Raw genomic sequence first — 7,491 nt, forward strand, 5'->3', positions numbered from 1 at the left:
CCCAAGCCGACATGAGATTCGTCTGGGTATCATTTGTGTCCTTGCTCTGAACCCATTTCCTTGTTGTTGGTATTTGCATTAGGGTGCTCATTTAGCAGGCTCTCCTCAAACATGTCCCCTCAACCTCTGTAGTCAAGCAATTGCTTTTCCTCGGTGTTTTTACTCCCTCAGTTTGTCCTCTGCTTGAGGATAGTTTTTTTTTTTCTCATAGATCCCTGCAGATTCTTCAGGGACATTGTAAAACCATTACTGGAGAAGTCGATTACGTTCTCTTGTACCACAGTGTGTCAGTCTCTGTGTACAATGTTCTCCTGGTTCTGCTCCTCTTACTCTGCATCACTTCCTGGAGGTTGTTCCAGTCTCCATGGAATTCCACCACTTTATTATTCCTTTTAGCACAATAGTCTTCCATCAACAACATATACCACAATTTGTTCAGCCATTCGCCAATTGAAGGGCATCCCCTCGTTTTCCAATTTTTGGCCACCACAAAGAGCGCAGCTATGAATATTCTTGTACAAGTCTTTTTCCTTATCTCTTTGGGGTACAAACCCAGCAGTGCTATGGCTGGATCAAAGGGCAGACAGTCTTTTATCTCCCTTTGGGCATAGTTCCAAATTGCCCTCCAGAATGGTTAGATCAATTCACAACTCCACCCACAATGCATTAATGTCCCTACTTTGTCACATCCCCTCCAGCATTCATTACTTTCCTTTGCTGTCATGTTGACCAATCTGCTAGGTGTGAGACGATACCTCAAAGTTGTTTTGATTTGCATTTCTCTGATTATAAGAGATTTAGAACACTTTTTAATGTGCTTATTAATAGTTTTGATTTCTTTAACTGAAAATTGCCTAGACATGTCCCTTACCCATTTTACAATTGGAGAATGGCTTGATTTTTTGTACAACTGGTTTAGGTCTTTATAAATTTGAGTAATTAGACCTTTGTCAGAGGTTTTTATTATGAAGATTGTTTCCCAATTTGTTGCTTTCCTTCTAATTTTAGTTACATTGGTTTTGTTTGTACAAAAACTTTTTAATTTGATGTAGTCAAAATTATTTATTTTGCATTTTGTGACTCATTCTAAGTATTTCTTGGTTTTAAAATCTTTCCCTTCTCAAAGGTCTGACATGTATACTATTCTGTGTTCACCTAATTTACTTATAGTTTCCTTCTTTATATTCAAGTCATTCACCCATTTTGAGTTTATCTTGGTGTAGGGTGTTAGGTGTTAATCCAAACCTAATCTCTCCCACACTGTCTTCCAATTTTCCCAGCAGTTTTTATCAAATACTGGATTTTTGTCCCAAAAGCTGGGGTCTTTGGGTTTGTCATAGACTGTCTTGCTGAGGTCATTTACCCCAAGTCTATTCCACTGATCCTCCTTTCTGTCTCTTAGCCAGTACCAAATTGTTTTGATAACCACTACTTTGTAATATAGTTTGAGATCTGGGACTGCAAGGCTACCTTCCTTTGTATTTTTTTTTTCATTATTTCGCTGGATATCCTTGATCCTTTATTCTTCCAAATGAACTTTGTTATGGTTTTCTCTAATTCAGTAAAATAGTTTTTTGGTAGTTCAATAGGTATGGCACTAAATAGATGAGTTTGGGTAGGATGGTCATTTTTATTATGTTAGCTCATCCCACCCATGAGCAATCAATGTTTTTCCAATTGTTTAGATCTAGTTTTAATTGTGTGGAGAGTGTTTTGTAGTTGTGTTTATATAGTTCCTGTGTTTGTCTCGGCAGATAGATTCCTAAGTATTTTATATTGTCTCGGGTGACTTTAAATGGAAATTCTCTTCCTAAATCTTGCTCCTGAACAGGGTTGGAGATATATAGAAATGCTGATGACGTATGTGGGTTTATTTCGTATCCTGCAACTTTGCTAAAGTTGTTGATTATTTCGATTAGCTTTTTGATTGATTCCCTAGGATTCTTTAAGTAAATCATCATATCATCCGCAAAGAGTGACAGCTTGGTCTCCTCATTGCCAAATTTAATACCTTCAATTTCTTTTTCTTCTCTAATTGCTACTGCTAATATTTCTAGTAAAATATTAAATAATAAAGGTGATAATGGGCATCCTTGTTTCACTCCTGATCTTATTGGGAAGGCTTTGAGTTTTTCCCCATTGCAGATGATGTTTGCTGATGGTTTTAGGTATATACTGTTTATTATTTTTAGGAAAGGCCCTTCTATTCCTATACTTTCTAGTCTTTTCAATTGGAATGGGTGTTGTATTTTGTCAAAGGCTTTTTCTGCATCTATTGAGATAATCATGTGATTCTTGTCGGTTTGTTTCTTTATATGGTCAATTATGTGGATGGTTTTCCTAATATTGAACCTTGCATTCTTGGTATGAATCCTACCTGATCATAGTGGATAACCCTTGGCTTATTAAATTTCTTTTTCTGATATGGGGTTGTTTAGGTAATTTATTTCTTCTTCTTTTAGTCTAGGCAATTTATATTTTTGTACGTATTCATCCATACCACTTAGATTGCCATATTTTTTGCCATATAATTAGGCATCGTAGTTTTTAATGATTGCCTTGATTTCCTCTTCATTAGAGGTGAGGTCTCCCTTTTCATCTTGGATACTGTCAATTTGGTTTTTTTCTTTCCTTTTTTTAATTAGACTGACTAGTACTTTGTCTGTTTCATTTGTTTTTTCAAAATACCAGCTTCTAGTCTTATTTATTAAATCAATAGTTCTTTGACTTTCAATTTTATTAATTTCTTCTTTGATTTTTAGGATTTCTAATTTAGTCTTCATCTGAGGATTTTTAATTTGTTCACTTTCTAGTTTTTTAATTTGCATGCCCAATTCATTGATCTCTGCCCTTCTTAATTTGTTTATATATGAACTCAAGGTTATAAATTTTCCCCTGAGTACTGCTTTGGCTGCATCCCATAGGTTTTGAAAGGATGTCTCACCACTGTCATTTTCTTCAATGAAGTTATTAATTTTTTCTAAGATTTGTTCTTTAGCTGGTTTTGGAGAATCATATTGTTTAATTTCCAATTAATTTTTGATTTATCTCTCCATATACCCTTACTAATTATTATTTTTATTGCATTATGGTCTGAGAAGTTTGCATTTATTATTTCTGCCCTTTTGCACTTGTTTGCAATGATTTTGTGCCCTAATACATGGTCAATTTTTGTGAATGTACCATGTGCTGCTGAAAAGAATGTGTATTCCTTTTTGTCCCTATTTATTTTTCTCCATATATCTACTAACTCTAATTTTTCTAAGATTTCATTTGCTTCTCTCACCTCTTTCTTATTTATTTTTTTATTTGATTTATCTAGTTCGGATAGGGGAAGGTTCAGATCTCCCACTAGTATAGTTTTTCTATCTATTTCATCCTTGAGCTCCTCTAGTTTCTCCTTTAAAAATTTGGATGCTCTGCCATTTGGTGCATACATATTGAGTACAGATATTTCCTTGTTGTCTATACTGCCTTTTATCAGGATGTAATTACCTTCCCTATCTCTTTTAAATATATTTATTTTTACTTTGGCTTTTTCATATATCATGATTGCTACTCCTGCCTTCTTTTTATCTTTTGATGCCGAATAGATTTGGCTCCATCCTCTTACTTTCACCTTATGCGTATCTACCTTCCTCATGTGTGTTTCTTGCAGACAGCATATGGTAGGGTTTTGGATTCTAATTTACTTTGCTATTTGCTTGCATTTTATGTGTGAGTTCATTCCATTCACATTCAGAGTTCTGATTATTAGCTGTGTATTTCCCAGCATTTTGATTTCTACTCCTGGTCCTGCCTTTTATTCTTTCCCTATTTCCTTCTACACCAATGTTTGTTTATAGTCAGTCTCCCTAGTTCTCCCTCTTATTTTACTTCCCTTTCTACCCCCTCCCTTCTCATTCCCTCTCTTATTTTCCCCTGTAGTCTTTTTAAAAATTTCCCCCACACCCTCTCCTTCCCTTGTACTGCTTCCTTCCCCACCAGTCCGTTTTTTACCCTTCTACTCCCCTATAGGGTGCAAATCTATTCTCTTCCCCAATGAATTGTATTATTCTTCCCTCTTTGGGTCAGTTTCTAAGTATGTCAGAGTTGAGTATTTCCTATCTCAACCTCTTTACCCTTCCAGTGTATCAATGTTCTCTCCCCTCCCGCCATGACCTTCTTTGTGACATATTAATTTACCCCCATTTGTTTCTTTTCCCAGTTCTTTTAGTCATAACCTCTATTTTTTAGCTCTAGTCATGTATATGTATATATATATATACAAATGTATATGTATTTATGCATGCATATATCTATATATCTACTTATGTCTTGTCCTTTAATCCTATACAGTTTGTCACTGTTCCCTCTAAGTGTAATTCTTCTAGCTGCCCAGGTGATAGCAACAGTTTTTAAGAGTTACAAATGTAGTATTTTCTTATAGGGATACATATCATTTTAACTTACTGAGTCTCTTAAAAAATTTTGTTGTTGTTTTGTTTGTTTTTTTCTCTTCATTATTAATTACCTTTTGATGATTCTCTTGAGTTCTGTGGTTGGACATCAAATTTTCTGTTCAGGTCTGGTCTTTTATTTATGAATGCTTGGAACTCTTCTGTTGTGTTAAATGACCATACTTTCCCCTGTAAGAATATAGTCAGTTTTGATGGGTATTTTATTCTTGGTTGTAGACCTAGTTCCCTTGCTTTCTGGAATATCGTATTCTGTGCCTTTTGGTCCTTCAGTGTGGATGCAGCCAGATCCTGTGTTAACCTCATCGTGTTTCCCTGGTATCTGAATGGCTTCTTCTTGGCAGCTTGTAATATCTTTTCTTTCATCTGATTGTTTTTGAATTTGGCTATAACATTTCTTGGTATTATCAGTTGGGGATTAAATACAGGGGGTGATCTATAGATTCTTTCAATCTCCACTTCCCCCTCTTGTTCTAGGATATCGTGACAGTTTTCCTGGATAATTTCCTCTAGAATTATGTCCAGGCTTTTTCTTTTGTCGTGGTCTTCTGTTAGTCCAATTATTCTTAAATTGTCTCTTCTTGAACAATTTTCTAAATCGTCTGTTTTGTGAATGAGATGCTTCACATTTTCCTCAATTTTTCATTCTTTTTTTTTCATGTTTGTTTTGTTTTATAGTGTCCTACTGCCTTGTGAGGTCACTTAATTCCAGTTGTTGTATTCTGTTTCTTAAAGATTGGATTTCATCTCTGGCTTTTTGGTCATCCTTTTCCTTCAGTTCTGTTTTTCTTTGAAGATCATCTTTCATTCTTTTTACCTCGTCTTTCATCTCCTTTGCCTCATCTTTCATTTCCTTTGCCTCATTTTCCAGCTGGTTGATTTTGGCTTTCAAGACACTATTTTCTCGTTTAGTTCAAGTGCCTCTGTTTCCAGATGACTTATCTTAATTTTTAAGTTCTTTTCCCAATTGTCTTTAGCCTCTCTTAGTTGTGTTTTAAGTTCTTCCACAGCCTGTATCCATTTTGCTGGGATTTCTGGTTTATTGTTTGCTGATCTCTCCTCCTCTGTTCCATTTGCTGAGTAGAAACTGTCTTTTGTAGTTTCTTTCTTCTTTTTTCTGTTGTTTGCTCAAATTCATCCCTTCTTTACTCCCCGTATTTGTCTGTGCTCTTGTTCTTCTCATTTTTTTGTTTTTTGGGATTTCTATCAGTCTCCCCTCTTGGAGCTTTAACAGAAGATATCTTGGTGTAGTCTCTGGGAGAGGGTTGTTGCCGGTTTGAGTTTCCCTGTCCTCTGGAGGCTTTTGATTGGCTTAAAGTTCAGCAGTCAGTGAGGATGGGTGGGGAGCCTGGGCTTCCTTGAGTTCTGGAGTCTTTTGATGTGATTAAGTTCAGCTTGGTTGGACTGGGTTTGCTCTGAGTTCTAAACTTCCTGGATGGCTGGAGCAAACATGGAGTATCTCCAAAGCTCTGGCCAGGCTGCCAGGTCTATGCTCCTTCTAGGCCGCCATCTTGACTCTGCCTCTAGTTTTCTGTTCTTTCAGAAGACCCTGCTCTCTAAGGGGGGGGGGTCATGGCCTCCCTGGGCTCTGAGGGCTTCTGATGGGATTAAGTTCAGCTGGTTTGGGCCAAATGAGCCCTGAAGCAAAAAAAAAAAAAAACTCCTCCTCTACAATCTGTGTTGAAAGCCCTGAGACTAGCCCAGGTTACTTTCAAGGTAAGTCCTTTGGAGTAACCCCTTTGCTGGCCCTGAGGTTTCTGTCCTTTCATAAGCTCTGAGGGCTCCTGATGGGATTGGGTTCAGCTGGTGCCCTAAAGCTGAAACCTCCCTTGAGACTGAGATGGAAGGACCCAGCCCGGGGGCTACAGGCTTCCCCCTTCTCTCTATGTTTCCCTGCCGTCTGTGATGGGCGCCCTGGAGACTGACTCAGGTTGCTTTCAAGGTGAGTCCTTCAGAATAGCCAGCCCTGAGGCCCTTTTGCCGACCCTGAGGTTCCCACTGCTGCTGCTGGCTCAGCACTCTGGGTTGGGCGGGATGGGTCCTGGGACCTTCCTTCTGCCTACCCCTTAGATCCGAGTGATCTAGGGTTCTGGCTTTTGGGGGGCCATACCTTTTGTTCCAAGTCCAGGAGGAGGGTTCCCTGGGTCTGTCCTGTTGTTCAGTTTGAATTTCAGTGTCCTAGGAGCATTTAGTTTGTGATCGGTAAAGAAGGGTTTTTAGAGGTCTGAACTTTCGCTGCCTCTAAGCCGCCATCTTGACCTACCCTTCTCCTTTCTGCATCTCCAGGGCCTCTTACTGCAGTAACCTCTGCTCCTTTCTCTCATCAAAGTTTGCCTACCTGCCTTGTATCCCCCAAAGATGCAACATGTGATAGAAGAATCTTGGGTTTGAATCCTAACTCTGCCATTTTTAAACATTTTAAAATATTTTCATTTTTCCCAATTATAGGTAAAATTCTTTGACATTAGTTTTTTAAAAAGTTTAAATTTTAAATTCTCTCCCTCCTTCCCCATCTCTCTCATTGAAAAGGCAAGCAATTTGATATAGGTTAAACATGCATAGTCATGCCTAACATATTTCCATAGTAGCCATGTTGTGCAAGAAAACACAGACCAAAAATCCCCCAGAAATATAAAGAAAGTTAAAAAAAATGATTCTCCATTGTGCATTCAAGCACCATCAGTTCTTTCTCTGGTGGTAGAGAGCATTTTTTATCATAAGTTCTTTGGAACTGTCTTGGATCATTGTATCACTTGAGAAAAGCAAAATTTTCCACATTTGGTCACCATACAATATTGCTGTTACTGTGTCCAGGGTTCTCCTGGTTCTGCTCACTTTGGTTTGCATCTATTCATGTCCCTGCCATTTATTAACTGTGTGACTTTTAGAAAGTTGTCCTACTTATCTGTTTTGGTTTCCTCAACTGTAAAATAGGGATAAAAATACCTCTCCTCTACCTATCAGGTGTGATGGGAAGCTAGCATTATGTGTGCTCAGTGTCTGCCTTTGTGAATCAATAATAGGACATTATTAA

This window comes from Monodelphis domestica, chromosome X (genome assembly GCF_027887165.1).
Source record: "Monodelphis domestica isolate mMonDom1 chromosome X, mMonDom1.pri, whole genome shotgun sequence".
NCBI classification, from domain to species: Eukaryota; Metazoa; Chordata; class Mammalia; order Didelphimorphia; family Didelphidae; genus Monodelphis; species Monodelphis domestica.